This window comes from Sarcophilus harrisii, chromosome 6, assembly GCF_902635505.1.
Source record: "Sarcophilus harrisii chromosome 6, mSarHar1.11, whole genome shotgun sequence".
NCBI classification, from domain to species: Eukaryota; Metazoa; Chordata; class Mammalia; order Dasyuromorphia; family Dasyuridae; genus Sarcophilus; species Sarcophilus harrisii.
In genome coordinates this window covers 171,506,842-171,523,745 of record NC_045431.1, presented here as the reverse complement: position 1 = coordinate 171,523,745, position 16,904 = coordinate 171,506,842, and the positions used below count along the sequence as shown (strand labels likewise).

Below are 16,904 nucleotides of genomic sequence, written 5' to 3'. Positions count from 1 at the left end.
TAAAATGTCAACATTCTCTAGTCCAACTGAAATTTTCTCTTAACTAGCTCCAAATTTCTTATTTATTCACTGGTGTTTTTCTTATAAAAAGTAAATATTTGCAGTGCAATTTTAATTAAATACTTGAATACTATTTTAAAGAAATAATATGAAGTTTATTTGTAAGTGCCTTATCAATGCTTTCATGACAGAAGATACAATTCCTGGACATTAACAGGAATTCAACACTCAGATTCTGTCACTCAAAGGGAAAGTATGGTACAAATAATTATTGATATATGGTAAGCAACTTGGATATGATTAAAGCTGCCAAATCACATTTTGGGGAGAATATTATAACATGCTATGGATGTACATAATACCTATGATTGTGGTCAAAGGATTTGGTCAGTCTCTTATGAACTGGCCAATCTAAATAGAATAAGAAGAATCAGAGAACCTAAAACTCCTCATATCAACGTATTAGACAATGTCCTTGGTAACCTGACCAGATCAGATGTTTTCAAGGAAACTTGATTTTACTGAATGTATATAAAAGCAGTCATATCACTATCACACAATTATTTAAAATGCATCATGAAAAATAAAAACAATGTTCAATAATGATAAGCTTTATGTATTCTTATCTCAGAAGACTGACTAAGTAGATTTTATCCTACTCTTTTAGAAAGCAGTAATCACAAGAAAATTCAGCTCTGGACATTTTCATTTCAATAAATATCAAGTGTTCTAAATACAAATCACTCTATCTTCTTTTTATTTTCTCTGGACACCAGCAAAAACAAAACATAAATAAAAATATTCAAGAAATCTAGAGATCAAGCAGTCTGTTATGGCCACTTGCTTTCATGGTTTTAGATTTATTCAGAAGACATATTTAAATTAAACTATATAGTTTTCATGCCAAGTTCATTTAGAGTTTGAAAAGTGTTTTAAAACCAATAATGATAGTGTTTGTTTATTTTGGAAGATTGCCTGAAGTATGCTTATTTCAACAAATGAAAATAATGCTATCAGATTTTTTAAAAAGCCAGTTTACTTTCAATTGAAAATAAACTTCATTAAATTATTTTTTTTAAATAAATGTCTATTGACTAGACTTGAATAGCTGGAACTAGAGGGTTCAGATTTTGCTTATTATCTGTATAACTTTAAATAAGTCATAATCTACCTCAGCTTCAGTTTCCTCATCTGAAAATTTCCCACCTGACTGCTTTCTTGAACTTGATCATCTCAAGAAATTCAGCAATCTTTGAAATCAACCCTGAAACTCACAACTCCTCAGAAGCTCTTGCCACTGGGGCCCCTCTTTCCCTTTGGTTGAAGAGGATGGTAGACATCTGGGAATCCCTCCCAGATCTTCCATCAGTTAAAAAGAGCAGCCAGGGAATTCTCATCATTTCCCACCTATCCTGTTTTCCTGGACTTCATCATTTCCAGAAACTCAACATTCTGCAAGATGAAATAAAACTTTGAACCTTTCCCAAGCTGGCTGCAGGACTTCATCATACCCCAATTTCTTTTTTCTATATTGTCTTTCTACCACTTCATTGTGAACTCCTTAAGACCAAGACTTATACCTTTCCTTGCATTCCTAGCACTTAGCACAGTAAACAGACACATAGTAGGCACTTAATGTTTATTGACTGATTGATTCAGAAAGAGTTGGACAATATGGTCTCTAGGTAATCTTGCAGTTTTAGATATAAAATCTTGTTATTGAAAATAATAATACATTTTAAAAACTATCAGAGAATACTATTTTTAAATGTTCTTTGCATAACTACATGTAACTTTTTTTTTGAAGGAAGGAATCTCAATTCTGTTATTTAGATTCGTTGTCCATCCCAAGTGCATAAGGGATGTCATCATATAACATAGATTTTTTTAAACCCTAAAACTGACATCTAGCTGCCTTTTTACATATGACCTTAAAAAAGAAGGATAATGGAAACGGTCATTTTTCATATAATATAACATCCAGGAAGTTATTCACTGTCACTCTTGGCAAGAACCAAAATATTCTAGTCAATTTTTTTTACAACTTTATTCTAAATTTTCTCTCTTATTATCTTACAGGTAAAGGTTTGAATTCAGGCACAATTAAATGACTCTATTACTGGGAAGAGGTATTTTCATTTTGTTTTGTTTTTAATTGCAAATTACAAAAAATACCAATAACCTAACCATTAAAAGAGGGAAAAGAGCATTGTAAAAAAAAAAACTATTTAATGGTCCTATTGATTCTACTTCTTTATTCAGAAATCAAAGAACTAAGTGAAGGAAATACTGGATGAGTTTTAAAAATTTAAGGTCCTAAATAATATCTTAGAATTTGAGAAAACATTGCTGTGTTTAATGGCTAAAAGTCTAATCACTGAAATGCCAATTTTTCTCAGATGTAGAAATGTGAAAGTTGCAGTGAACTCCATAGAGATGAACATTAGAAACAAACAGAATGGAGTGTGCATTTTCAGAGTTGGGATTGCTCTGCTGCTGTTTCTAATGCACTAGAACAATAAGAATGAATTGGTTCAACGATTAAGAGATTAAGGAGGCTGACACAGATTGTACTCAGAAGAGATTTCTAAAAACATTTGAAAACTGGTAGTATTTTGGGACTTTAAGAACATGGCACTATTTTTCACAAGCTGCAAGAAGAATTTACAGCAATGCCATTTTTCTAGTATTTATAAATGATTCTTTCCTAAAAGCTGAGGGCTGTAGGTAGGAAAGCGAGACACACAAAGTGATAAGATAAATTACAGTATGTTTGCAGCAAAGTTGTAAAGGGCATTGACAAAAAGAAAATTCTATTTAGAAGGGATGTTGGGAGACTATTGTCTAAGATGGAGATGGTAAAGGGCTCAGAGGGCCATACTTTCCCTGACATTCACTCCCACAATTATTTAAAAGAATTCCAGATGGAAAAATTAATAAAACAATAAGAAACAATAGTAAATTATTCCATCTAGTCCAGAACTATAGAAGAAGATGGTCAGAAACTTGTGGGTACTTTAAGTGAGACTATGCATGTATACTTTAAGGTAAGGAGGATAAAAGGTGTAAAGTCATCTTAGTCTCTGATAAATAACCTTAAAGTTGATGGGCACTGTGAATAGAGAATATACTGGTGGGGGTAAAGTCAACCCAATCTTGGGTAAATGGTGTCTGAAGTCAGATGGATCAGAATTCAAGGCTGGTGGAGTTTTAGGAAGGTTTGGAGCCAGGCCTCAAAACATCACTGGAAAGGAATATAGAGACAGTTAATACTTGCCAGGAAAGTGGGAGGACTTTTAAGAAGCTAGAGTCTGGTTCCATCACTCTATTCACAACTGCAGCATTTCAGCATCTGGTTGCAGAGAGAATAGAACCTACCCACTGCATCCAAGAGTACAAGACAGAGAGGAGCCTGATACCGAAACAATTTCCCACAGCAGGAACTGAGATTAAAAATATGGAAGCTCAAGTACAATGAAGAAATCTCATGGGTTATAAGAACACTAAGAGGTCAACCAAGAAAAAAAAATTAACTTTACAATAAGTACAAGTAGATCTTTAGAAAAAGAGAATATCATGGCCATATGGATTCCAAGAGTGCATGGAAGAAAGGAAGCAAGAGAAAATGATATTAGAATACTTAAGGGAGAGAGAAAGGAAAGAGAGAGAGAAAGAGAGAGAGAGAGAGAGAGAGAGAGAGAGAGAGAGAGAGAGAGGAGACAGGAAAAATTTATCCAAGTAGTACATTCTATGAAGAACAGAAAATAGAATGCAAGAGATATAATTAAATGATTCAAAAAGCAATATTAGAACAGGGAAAGGAAAGGACTGAACATTTATATAGCAGCTCCTAGGGACTGAGCACTATGCTAACTCTTTTAAGAAATACTATCTCATCTGTTCTCACAACAAACCTAAGAGATAGGTTATTATTATCCCATTTTACAGTTGAGAAAACTGAGCAGAGGCCAAGTGACTTTTCTAAGGTCACAAAATTGGTAAGTGTCTGATGTCAGATTTGAATTTGGATCTTCCAGATTCCAGACCCAATACTCTATACAGTGTCTCTCCACAGCTGCTTCTCATAGTTACAATACTGAAGAAAAAAAGAAATGATAAAGTGTCTATTTCAAATACAGCCGATCTACAAAAGAAATCAAGAAGAGACCTGTTATTGAATTGTTGGTAACTATGTTTGATGCTGGGACATCAAAATGAAAAATAGAAATGTAGTGACAAAAAGTCTCAGACCTCTCAAAGTTTATATTCTACTACAGAAAACCATATTCTACTATAACCAGAAAAGTAAAAATAAATTTATTTGGTCAATCTCTCGCTAATAATTTCTCACTAATACTCTAGTACTAACAAGAGGTTTAGAAAAGGCATTTCCTAGGAAGTGGCATATGAAATAAGTCTCAAAAGAAGCTTGGGATTCAATGATTTGGAAGTGAGAAGAAACTGGACATAACAGAGCCTATCCAAACGTATGGTGACTGAAAAGGAACCTCCATTTGCAAAGCACTTATTGACAACTCAACTATGAGAAGTTTGGGTTTAAATTTTTTTTTTTTTCTGTCACAAAAGATAAACATCTCATTCTTCAGAGCAGATTTTCTTCCTGTTCTGAGAAATAACCTAAATTCCCAATGTATTCTTTCCTCCAAAGTAAGATTGCTTTTAACACAGTATCAAATGCCAAGATAAAAAACAAGAATTCAAACTAATCACCCACATTTTGTCCAAAAAATGCCTAGCATTTAGATATTTGGAAACATCTGGATGGCTTTTTTTCTTCACACAGAGATTTAATGTAATCATAGATGTGACCTATATTTCATCTCTGTGAAAAAAGTCAGTTCCAAAAGAAGCTCTTCTGAGTGGACTATCTCAGCATAAGGAAACTCATTGTGCAATAAATCTCAGGACAAGCTTATTTTCCCTTAGAAACATTTATAATTGGTCTGACTTTTTTTTTTTTTCCTGTTCTTCCCCTGCTCCTCATAATCCCAGAACTCAGCTTTTATCAGTTGGGAATCTAGCCTCAATGACAAAATCATGAACACTTTTGTAAATCAATATCCCCATCTGTAAATAGCTCAGGGGCCTTACTTTCCTATTTCAGAATCAGTTACAAAATAAAGTCGACTTAAGTTGTCTGTGAATTTATCAGATTCACAGAGCCTTACACATCCAGAACAATCTGAAATATGGAAATCCAAATGAATTGTTTAGAACTATTTTTCAAAATAATATTTTATTTTTTCCAAAATACATCCAAGAGAGCAAGCAATCTGATAGAGGGCTAAACATGCAATTCTTCTAAATATATTTCCATATTGATCATACAGCTACCTTTTTAGCCCTAAAACTACAATCCTAGATTCTTGCTCATGTGATTGTTGTTTTATTTTTTATTTATTTTTTAAAAATATTGTGATATTCCATCATGGGAGCTTATGCAAAAATCAGAGACTCTATGGACATGCTATAGTCATTGAAAAAATAACACTTTTGGATTGAATTTTTCAGAATACAGATGCAAGGAAATGTAAATCAGCTGTAGTTTTAAAAATTGAATTTCTGAAAAAACCTTCATCTACATTTGTAAAAACCTCCCATGAGGCTTTCCACAGATCCTAAGAATGTTTAAAAATATTCTTCACACTGTTTGGAGTTGACCACAGAATGAAAGCTCCTTGAGGGTGAGAACTATCACCTTTTTGAAATGCTTGCCTGGCACAGTGATGACATAGAAAAAAATGATGGTTGAAGAATTGAGATAGAGATTACAGATAACGCTGGGTCTCTTTTACAGACGGAGTATCATGCTGAGAGGAGATTAAAACTAGGTGTATTGACATTAAGTCAAGAGCTTTTTTTTTTTAAACACATCAAGCTGTCACTCTTTGTGTTGTTTTATACCAATAACTAGACAAGACCCTTGTATAAGTTACACAATAGGTAAAATTTGTCCTGGAGATCCCTTTTCATTGCCCTTCTGGCCCTGCTGGGTGCCCCAGGCCACTTCAATGCAAGTCCCAAGGAGGGCTTGCTTATGCAGTGTTAATTAAGGAGGCCAGACATTCCTTTACAAGGGATAAGCCTTTTGCTCCACAATTAGAGATAAGGCATAAAATGGAGATACCCCTGGGAGAACTAACACAAGGACTCAGATGCACATTAAGAAATAGCTGACATGAGGTTATAAAGGGCAGAGAGCTGGTTTTGATAAAAGAAGAGGGAGCATATAGCCTATGAAGGGGGTGGGTGGGAATTTGATACCTCAGTGGAAGGTGGAGAAAGCCTCCTCAGAGGGGAGTCTAGAGGTACCAAAGAGAAGTATCTCCTTTATTATTTTATCCCATTCTATTCTTCATCCTGGATTTTTTTATAAGCAGGGCCATACTCTCAGTTAACTACCAACTAGTCTTCCCTGCCATTTACATTTTCCAAAGTAAACTTCTAAGATCTGAAAAACTTTATCAACCCAATAGAATGAAATTCTAAAGGGGTGGGAAATGGAATGCATTTCAAGCATCAATGGGAGAAGTGGGAGAAGAGAATTTGAGGGAGCCTCCTGGATCAGCTGTGTGTGTGAGAGAGAGAGACAGAGACACAGAGAAACAAAGACAAAGATAAGACAGACTCAGAGACAGAGAGATGGGCCTCTGACAATTTGGTGAAATCTATGCACTTCTCAGAGTAATTTTAAATGCAAAATAAAATAAAATACATACAATTGCAAAGGAAATCAATTATTTTGATAAAAAATCTAATTTTTTTCTATCTAAGCTCCTAGATCATTCTTTCCTCCCAAAGTCAATGTATCCTCAATAAAATCTTGTCTTAAAAATGATAATTATATAATAAAAGTTTTTACTCTAGCTAAAATTATTATTTATGATTAGCATGTTATATTTCAATGGCATGTCTCTTGAACAGATTTTGAAGGTCACCTATACAACTAATATTCTCTTTTGGGACAAGATTCAGGTAGGAGGAAAGATCTGAGAAAAAGGAAAATGAGTATTAATTAAATTCCTACTATGTGCCAAACACTATGCTAAATGAACTAAATCATTACTTCCCCTTTCTCCCATTACCAAGGGTATTTTTTCCCTGCTGCCTCAGTCTGACCTTGGTCAGTCAGTACATCTGAAAACAGTTATCTCCCCAACTATCAGATCTATTTATATTTCAAATAATTCAATCTGAAAAAAAAATCCGAGCACAAAATGACAGTATATGAAAAGTTATGCAAATCTTGAAGCACTATATAATGTCCACTGCTATAAATACTAAAGAGCATTAATGTAGAAGATTAAAAAGCCTTACTGACATATGTACAACATAGAGATGTAACATACATGTACATGTATATGCATGCATTATATATATACATACATATTTTGTTTTATAATGCAATCATATATATATATATATGTGTGTGTGTGTATATATATATATATATATATATATATATATATATATTATATATATTGTGGACCATAAGAATGACTTAGGACATATGTAACATATGATATAGATCATAGATCTAAAATTGAAAGGGACCTAAAAAGTCATCTGGTCTAACCCCCCATTTTATAGCTGAAGAAATGGAGGCATAGAACAGACATACCCAAGGCCACACAGATAGAAAATGTCAGAGCTGGGACTTCAACTGAAGTCCTCAGATTCCATTCAATCACTCTTTCAAGTAGTTCAAGCTATGAACACATGCATATCCATGTCTCAAAATAGCAGTGTGATTTTTGTCTTTAAGAGAGTATCCAATAAAATTATTAAAATCGAGTTAAATAAATTATATTCCCAATTTTGTATAAGTGAGGGGGGTATAGAATTCTATAATGCTCTCTGTTTAATTGTAAAATAATTTTGATAGCAGAATACCACCATAATGTGGTAGTAGCACCTAACAGGGCCAACTCCAACCATGCCATCACTGTAATCTCATGTTTTCAACTTGTTCTTTATGAGCTTGAAGATAACACTAGCATTATCTGTCTATAGTGGAGAGGTCCTAAACCCAGCAGATCTCTTGTACTTTCCATTCACTTCCTTGCTCTTGTAGAGATACTTCTGAGTCAAGACTAGATTCCTCCACCCACATTATCTTCTACCAAAGATGCATTATTTCTGTTCATTGGGTCTGTTAATTTTTAATCCCAGGTCATTCATCAACATGGGCAAAAAAAGTCTCCAAATCTCCCACTGATTCATGTGGTGGCAATTTTCAAAGACCAGAGTATTTCCTCCCTGGCTTTCTAATGCCAGGGGCCAATTTGACTCCTCAGAGTGTGTCTTTTTATACTTTTTTTTTTCTCAGAAGCATAAAAATTGCTTAAGAAGACATTTATTTGAAGTAATTATGAAAACCACATTTGTATTGACTCCCTTTCTTTTATGACCTCTTCAGAGAGCAAAAGATTATGGCAGATGTGTTCTTTGGCAACAGCTGGCAGAGGTGAATGAATGAACACTAGACTCTATTTCCTCTTAAGCAAAAAGAACAAAACCAAGGAGAAAAACTTGCACTATTCTTTCAGCTCTCTTGTCCTCAGATCTCACTTTTGCTGATATAAACACTAGGAAAAAAATATTTGAATCCTATAACAATACAGTTTGTGGGTGTGAACTTTATCCCCATTTTGTAATGATATTCTCTTCTAATTTAAAAGGAAAGTCTCCTGAAAAATTAAGTTATGACATGTCAGCTTGTAAGTTGTCTTTTGCTAAGGTTTCTCTCAAATGCCATGATACCTTCTCAGTAAAAAAAGTCTTTCTGATTGTCCTCCTGTTTGCAAACACACAAAGTATAAATACAGTCTAAAGGCAGAAAATTATTTGTTTTTCAAAAGAAGATTTCCAAGGACTTCAGTTGCTTATCTATAAGTATTCTGCTAGCCATTTTCTTGCTTTAAGGAAGTGTTAATTCTGGAAATGAAGATAAAGATTTGAAAAAATGCATCATGGAATCACTATTATACCTAGGACTGACCACAAGAATATTTGCTGTAATTAAAATCCAATCTTTATTTACAGAATTATTAAAAAAGTTGCCCAAGTGTTTTTTGCTTAAAACTGCCTTTTCATCAACAAAGTGTGTGCACACACTCCCCTACTAAAACATTATGCTAGCTGTCTTTTATCCCATCTTCAGGGGTTTTGCTTCTAATATTTTAAGATGTTAAAACAAGCTGTGGGTTTTGTTTGGCAAAATTAAAACATATACTCTCTCCATCATGTTTTGCAGATGTCATCTGGAACAAATTCCTCTGTGATTTCTAGAATAGAACTCCGGTAAATTATTTTGTTCACACTAAGACGAAGGAAAGAAAAATGGCAGTCGTATCTTCTTTGGGCTGTACATTTGGGAACTAAGGCCCAATGGATGCTTTGGCTGCTCTTGGCTCTGAACTGCCTGGATTGTATTGCAGCAGATGCTAGGTATACTCTTGGAGGTCTAAATGTACCCAGGGCATTCTTTCTTAACTTGAAATGGAACTGAATTCATGGATCTTATCCCACAAACTGCTGCGGCCACTCCAAAATTATAAGAACAGTTGTGCACTCCTGGGAATCACAGAATGAGATGGATCCATTACTTTTAAAAGAAAAAAGGTTGGAGGGATTAGGTGTTTTCCTTTTATTGACAATTAATATAAGAAATCCTGGCAATTATTCTGTGTTTGATAATACTGCTTAGTGATAAAGTAGAACTCACTTTGAAAAACCGGTAGAATACAAAATCTATTTGAAAAAAAAAATCTATTCTCAAAAGCAATGGTTAGTTAATGGAGGGAAGACAGAATATTGAATATTAGTTTTCAAAGGAAAGATTTTTTTTGGTAGAGTCTACAAATATTTCTTTTAACTATAATTTTTGGTGACCTCTTCTTCTAAAAAAATATGAGATGAAGAAAAAAAGTAAGATCAAGGAAAAAACAAACCCATTACATTCTAAAATGAGTATTCCAGTCCCTGCCCCAAGTCCGTATAGTATAAATGGTTGGGGTGATAATATATATCAATTCTGACATAGTATTGGCCAATAACATTCACTCTTCTCTCCTTCCTAGCAGCTAGCAGATGGCAATCCACTTCTGGCAAAGTTCACACTTTCACCTGCTGCCAGGGAGGGTGCCTGCTGCTTACAAGAAAACTTGATAAGGGGGAAGGGAAGATGTTGGAACTCCTAATGGTGCAAGGCCCACATCTTGTCCTCTGATACCTTCTAGTGAGTTCTCACGGAAAACTACTAAAAAAGTTAACCTCAAATTCTTCTATGTTTCTAGAATTGGGGAGTAGGATAGAATCCTGGTACCCCTCTGAAAATTGTGGATTTGCATACAAATACATTGTAGCAAGAGTTTTCTTCTCATCTATTCTGAGTCCTCTTTCTATAGACACTGGGGATCAATTATACCCAGCATGAGAGGAGTGGGAGGAGGGAGAGAGGGAGAGAGGAAGAAAGAAAGGGAGAGACGGAAAGAGGAAGAGAGGGAGAGATTGAGAGAGGGAAAGAAGGAGAGAAGAAGAGAGGGAGAGAGGGAAAGAGGGAGAGAGGAAAAGAGGGAGAGAGGGAAAAAGTAAGAGAGGGAAAAAGGGAGAGAGAGAGAGGAAGAGATGAAGAAAGGGAGAGAGGGAAAGAGGGAGAGAGGAAGAGATGGAGAGAGAGAGAGAGAGAGAGAGAGAGAGAGAGAGAGAGAGAGAGAGATTTTGTTTAAAGTTCAATTGAGTTCTCTAGACATGAAACTGTTAATGAAATAAATCTCTGAACATATGGAAGAAGAGAAATCTACTCTATAACCCCCCTTCCAACATTATTTGATTAAAGTTTTAAAAATAGCACTATTCCCCTGCCCTCCTCCATTATTCTCCCCTTTACTCCTTCCACTCCCTCCCCAAAACACAAAAGGAATCTGGTCAGGAAAGGAGTGGAAAACTGAATCTCCAGGTTCCTCAATCAGTTGATGAAGTTCCATTGCTAGCCTTGGAATGACTGACCCACTGTAGCTAGAAGTTAAATTTGCCTATAACAATAAACTACCCAGCTTTGGGAAAGCACCATACTTTCCCACATGAATGTTAAATAGGTCCAGGACAAATAAACTGGGGGATCCCCCCCCATGTTTTAAGACCAAAAGAGATTCTTCAATTATATATTTTGTTACTGTCTTAAGAGATAAAAGCTGTATCTGCAAGTGATTAAAAGATGTTTTATATTCATAGCCTTATTTCTGTTGAAAAAAAAAAAAAGGCATAATTTAAACCACACACAATTCTAAGCAATTTGGGCCCATTACAGCAGTCTAGCTTCTTCTTTTTCTTTTTCTTTTTTTTTAAAATGATAGTTACAAATTAAAACAGAGTGATATTGCAATGATTAGCTTTATGCTTTGACATATAGATTTAGTGAATAAAAAGATCTGACATAAAAATGAAAACAAAATCCTAGACCAAGCTATATGCAAGTTGTTATGTTTAGAGAGTGTGGTACAGATTAAGGACATGCATTGAAGTTAGGCTCAGAAGAGGGTGAAAGCCAGCAACTTATATGAGCTTCTCCCCCCACCCCCTTCTATGGATATAGAAAGTATTTCTTGAAAAAGCTTTTCTCTTTTCTCTAGCTGTCTAGTCACTTTTAGTTAATGACTACACCCTTTTGCCCCCTAAAAGCTAGGAGAAAACACTTTTGGAGGTTAAGTCAAGGGACATTTTAACATAATTCTAAATATATTTAGATTAAAAATGGGAATTGGGACCCCAATTAATTATGTTTCCCAGTTTTTTTTTTTTTTTAATTTTGAGGAGAGATACTGAGGTAAAGGAAGGCAGTTTATAAAACTGCAAGTATAGCCCGCCATTCAAAATTGTGTGGATTTTTCACTTTAATGATAATACTTTTCCTAGAGATTGATTAATCCCATATGAAAGATAGGTGTCAGAAAGTAATACCTTTCTGATATTTTCACAGAAATCACTCTCAGAAAACTTTGCAACAAACCGATTGAGTGAATATGAAATGCAGACGTCCTTTTAAGATTACAATCCCATTATAATTTTTAATAAATAATAATCAGTAATAAATGTTAGGTGTCTTTACATACAGAATTTCTCAGAGTCTCTTTCTCAAAAGTCTCTGATTTCTGACTCTGTCTTTGTCCTTGTCTCTCCTCTCTCCCATACTTCTAGCTTTCTTTCTCTTAAATTCCATTCTCATTAAGCACACCTGGGATCAGCTTCCCTTTTCTCCATCTCTACCAGACTAAGAAGAGTGTGGGGAGAGGAGTTTTTTCTCACAGAAACCTATCCGACTTTCTCTGAGACGCGAACTGGGAGAAGGAGAAGCGGAGGTCAAGAGATTGGGAGGAGAGAAGAGAGGAAGAGAAAGAGGAAAAGGCTGAGGAAGACGACTCAAAAGTGGTGCTGTGTATGGGAAGGAAAACGCCAGAAGAAGCGGGAAGGAAGAAAGAGCCTTTTCTGTGACCTCCGGCAAGCGGAATAAATGTAAAGGCATCCAGTAGCCCTACGAAGTTGTCTGAGAGTACTGAAAAAAGAAATGCAGACTAAGCAACTAGCTACCCCCGGAGGTCTACTCCCCGGATGGTGACTGGGCGCCCCCTGGGCGCCCATGACTGGCAGAGGAGGAGTTGGAGGAAAACGTCGGGGCAGCTGCCCTTCAATAGGAGTGGTGGGAGTGGTAAGGGAGGCAGGAGGCTGTCTAATTCCCTGGTATCTCGTTAGCATCCTACTTCTCCTCCTCCTCCTGCTCTTCCTTTTCCTCCTCTTTTCTCATCATCCTCTTCTTCCTCCTCCTTCTCTTGGAGGAAGAGGAGAAAGCGGAGACTACGGGACACACTTTTATAATTTGGGGCGACAAAAATTGCCGCTTTTATCCCAGCGTGTCTTTGCTGAGTTTAACTATGATCTAAAAGTGCTGGATAACAGGAGGCGGGATCTCTAGGTACCCGAAAACATAAGGGGCAATGAGAGACAGAGCGGGGGCCAATGGAGCAAAGGAAGGGGCAGGACTAAGAATCTCTCCAGCTAACTACCCTACTAACCGAGCTGGTGGATCTTTCCCAGCAGTGAACTGTAATGGGGTAACGGAGTCTTGCGTCAGGTACGACTTTGCTGCCTTGCCCTGTTGCTCTGCCCTTGTATGCTCAAGCAATGTGTAAAGGAGAAGTCTAGACAAGACAGGTAGTCTTATTTTGCCCCCTTGCTCTTGACCCCGTCTTCCTGCAGTTCCTGCTAACGTACCTGTCCTGCATAGGCAGGTCGCAGGAGGAAGGATCGTGAGCAGAAAGGGGAGATGACTTCAGAGATATTCCCTCTCTGCTTCTCCTTAATGTGCCTTGAACCATAGAAGAACCCCTGGGAAGTTTATTCCTCATCTTGTGAAGCATCACCAGGGACTAATCCCAAACTTCTACCGCAGATACTCCTAATTGTGTGACCTAATTGGATGAAGAAGGCAGTTTCTGAGCCTCAGTTTCCTTGCATTTACAATTAAGAAGTTGGACGCGTTAAAATCTAAAGTTCCTTGAAGCTTTAAATCTGTGACCTTTCCCTACCTCAACTCAAGGCAGATCTGAACCTGACCCACCAACTTGTCCATCACTTGGTGAGGAAAGAAGGGGGCAAGTTCCTAGAGTAAAGGGACGGTATGATGGTGTCTTTACAGCCTCGAAGCTGAGAACTGCTTCTTCCATGCAGTATACCTTTAATCAATGTGAGTTGTTTCTTTTAGTGAATGGCAAGAGTAACCAGTCTAAACAGAGGGAGGAAAGTGACAGTTCGCCTTCCTGAGTTACTCCACCCTTTGCCCTTTGCAGCAGGCACCATCACCCTCCCTGTCCTTAAAGTACCAGAAGGGAGTTCTTCTCTCCGAACTGGGTTCACCATTCAGTCTTCCCCAGTTCATCCTCTGGAATTTCGCCTCCCAGCGAACAAACCCAGACCCCCTGCCCACCCAGTTTATCTCCATGACCCCCACCTACAAAGATGCTATCTTCTGCCCTCTACTGCACCTTGAATTCCCAAATCACTCCCTTCCTTTTCTCAGCTTCTTTTGGGGCCCATTCAAGGGAGGGATGTGGGCCGCTCAAGCATTAATCCCACTCTAGTACTTCACTTTTCGGACCCCAGCATCCATGGGACCCGAATGGCTCTAAAGGCGCTTTTTGCCCCACACTGTCGAGGGGATGCGCCCCGAGGAAAGCAAAGAGTGTGCGTCTTATCTGATCAGTCCGTCAGTAGTGTTTTTACGAACGTCCGTATGGTATGGATGCGCAGGCTTCCCTTTGGTTCGTACTTACCTCTCAGTGTCTAGGGTCTGTTTTGTTTTGTTTTGTTTTGTTTTGTTTTCCTGCCCTGAGACAGCAGGAAAGAAATTTTTCTCCAAGTAAGGTGCTTCTTTGTGAAATAATGCAGGTTACTTAGGTGCGTTCGAGATGACAAACTCCAGTGCCCAGATCGACCCTCCCAGAGTCCCGTTGCGGCTCTGGTACTAACAGCAGCAGCAGCCCCAGAAGCAGCGTCCCAACTTTGCTGAGGACGACGTAAACTTCCACTGCTTCTGGGTCGGGGCTCCTGGATGGCCCCAGGAGGAAGGGCACGGTTCCTGCAGCCGCGGCTGCTGCTACTGGCTTCCCAGACGAAGGTCCTGGACAGATGCGGGGCCCTTTACATGTCTCGAGGGCACCCCGGGCCACCCGGAGCCCGAGCAGAGCGTCGAGCCTGAGCCTCTAAGCTGGATGGAGCTAGAGCTGGAACTGAGGCTGCAGAGGCAAGCGGCAACGGGCTGCTGTTTGCGGCGGACGCTACTGACCCGACCCGGGTACCTAGGGCTCAAGAGAGCTAGGAGCGAGCCAGTCAGAGTGAGGCTGCGCAACCCGCGGATAGAGGCTGGATGAGTGGAGCCCAGGGCAGCAAAGGCAGCGCCAGAAACAGTAGAGGCAGCAGGGGTAGCGGCGGCAGCTTGGGCTCCCGCGCCTCCCTTCCGATGCTTGTGACCGGACTGTGCACACTCACAAACAAGGACGGCCGCGGCCCCCACAGAATACAAGTGCTGGGGCCAGCTAGGCTCCCCGACTGTCTGATATCCTGGTGCACCCGAAGCTGTGGGACTGGGTGCTCCCTTTCCTCTTCTCTCCTTTCCTCTTCCCCAGGGCGACTCAGCGAGGAGCGAGAGTGTGTGCGCTCCGAGTGTCACTCACTAGTGAAGCTCAGAGACGCCCTCCCTCCCTCTCCCCTGCCTGGGCCGCCTCCCCCTTCTCCCCTTTCCCCCTCCCCCCAATGTCCCTCCTGCTGGCCGAGAGCGCGCGCGCACTCTCTCTCTCTCTCTGATTCCCTCTCCCTCCTCGTCCTTCTTTCTTTCTTTCTTTCTTTCTTTCTTTCTTTCTTTCTTTCTTTCTTTCTTTCTTTCTTTCTTTCTTTCTTTCTTTCTTTCTTTCTTTCTTTCTTTCTTCCTTCCTTCCTTCCTTCCTTCCTTCCTTCCTTCCTTCCTTCCTTCCCTTCTTCTTCTTCTTCTTCTTCTTCTTCTTCTTCTTCTTCTTCTTCTTCTTCTTCTTCTTCTTCTTCTTCTTCCTCTTCTTCCTCCTCCTCCTCCTTCTCTTCCTCCTCCTCTTCCCCACCTCTCTCCTTCTTCTTTTTCTTTTATCTCTTTTTCTGTTTCTGATTGTCTTTCAATGTCTCTTCCCTTTTCCCCTGTCTCTCTTAGAACAACAATACAGGATCATCCAAACCTCTGGTTCTGTGATGTTGTTTCCAGGATATCCAGGAAGAGCTTAAGAAGAAATCTTCTTTAGCTCTAAATTCTTTATTTAAGACAGCCAAAAATGAATGAGAAAGACAACTAAAGGAGAGGGAGAGGAGAGAGAGAGAGAGAGAGAGAGAGAGAGAGAGAGAGAGAGAGAGAGAGAGAGAGAGAGAGAGAGAATGAGTATGAGTGAATCCTCTCCTTAGTTGATTCAGCAGTGGGGAGAATGGGTGAGTACCCTAAAACACTTTTCATTCACTTCAAAGTTCAGAATGAGAAAGACAAACACTGAAAAGGAGATAAACTGGAATAGAAAAGACAAGTGGAGCGATCAATAGATAGACACAGAAATGGAGAGGGAGAAATGCAGCAATACAAAAACAGGGAGACAGAAAGAAACACAGGGAGCCAGAGACAGAAAGGAGGATTCAATCAAAAGTTAATTGTTCTAAAAATGAAAAAGCATCACCTTGAGCCAAACAGGACTAACAACAGATAAGATAAGGAGGCTGGGATAGGGGGAACTGAGGGAGGCGGAGGGAGGGTTTAAGCATTTATATACTACCTGCTATGTGCTAGGTACTAAGCTAAATGTTTTATGAATATTACTGGATCGTCACAACTCTTCAAAGTAGTGATTCTGATTGTAGAGATGAAGAAATGGAGGCAGAGGTTGAGTTGCTGAGAGTCAGACAACTAGTAAGTGTCTGAGATGAAATTTGAACTCAGGTCTTCCTGAATGTATAAAAGTCTTAGCAGTCTACCCAATGTATCATCTAATCACCTCTATCTCTGCATTAGCCAGGCAGTAAGATTCCCTTCTATGCATAATTTAGGATGTGTGTTAACATAGAGCTTTTCAACATTGAAAATGAAATGTTGAAAGTAAAGGAGACAAAAAAATCCCAATTTATCTCTACTATCTCATCAGCATGCTTTTTCTGACCTCATGCCTTGTCAAGGGAGGAATGCCAATGTGGGGCCTCCAGACAGCTTTCTATTCTAGTGCCAATCTGGGACCACACGTGTACCTCAAACCATGTAGTCACTACATTTGTATTTGTCAAGTATTTGTAAGGGTCACAGAATTTCTAGAATTGATAAGGACCACCAA

The 16,904-nt window shown here is 38.6% G+C and overlaps 1 protein-coding gene across 1 annotated transcript in view; it reads right to left on the bottom strand.

Moving 5' to 3' along the window:
* The window catches only part of NDNF (neuron derived neurotrophic factor), a 37,468-nt gene extending 22,203 nt beyond the window's left edge, over positions 1-15,265 (bottom strand). The window contains exon 1 of the mRNA XM_003772774.3: positions 14,349-15,265. The gene's annotated coding sequence lies outside the window, so the exon portion shown is untranslated. The remainder of the gene's footprint in view (positions 1-14,348) is intronic.
* Between the last annotated feature and the right edge of the window lie 1,639 nt (positions 15,266-16,904).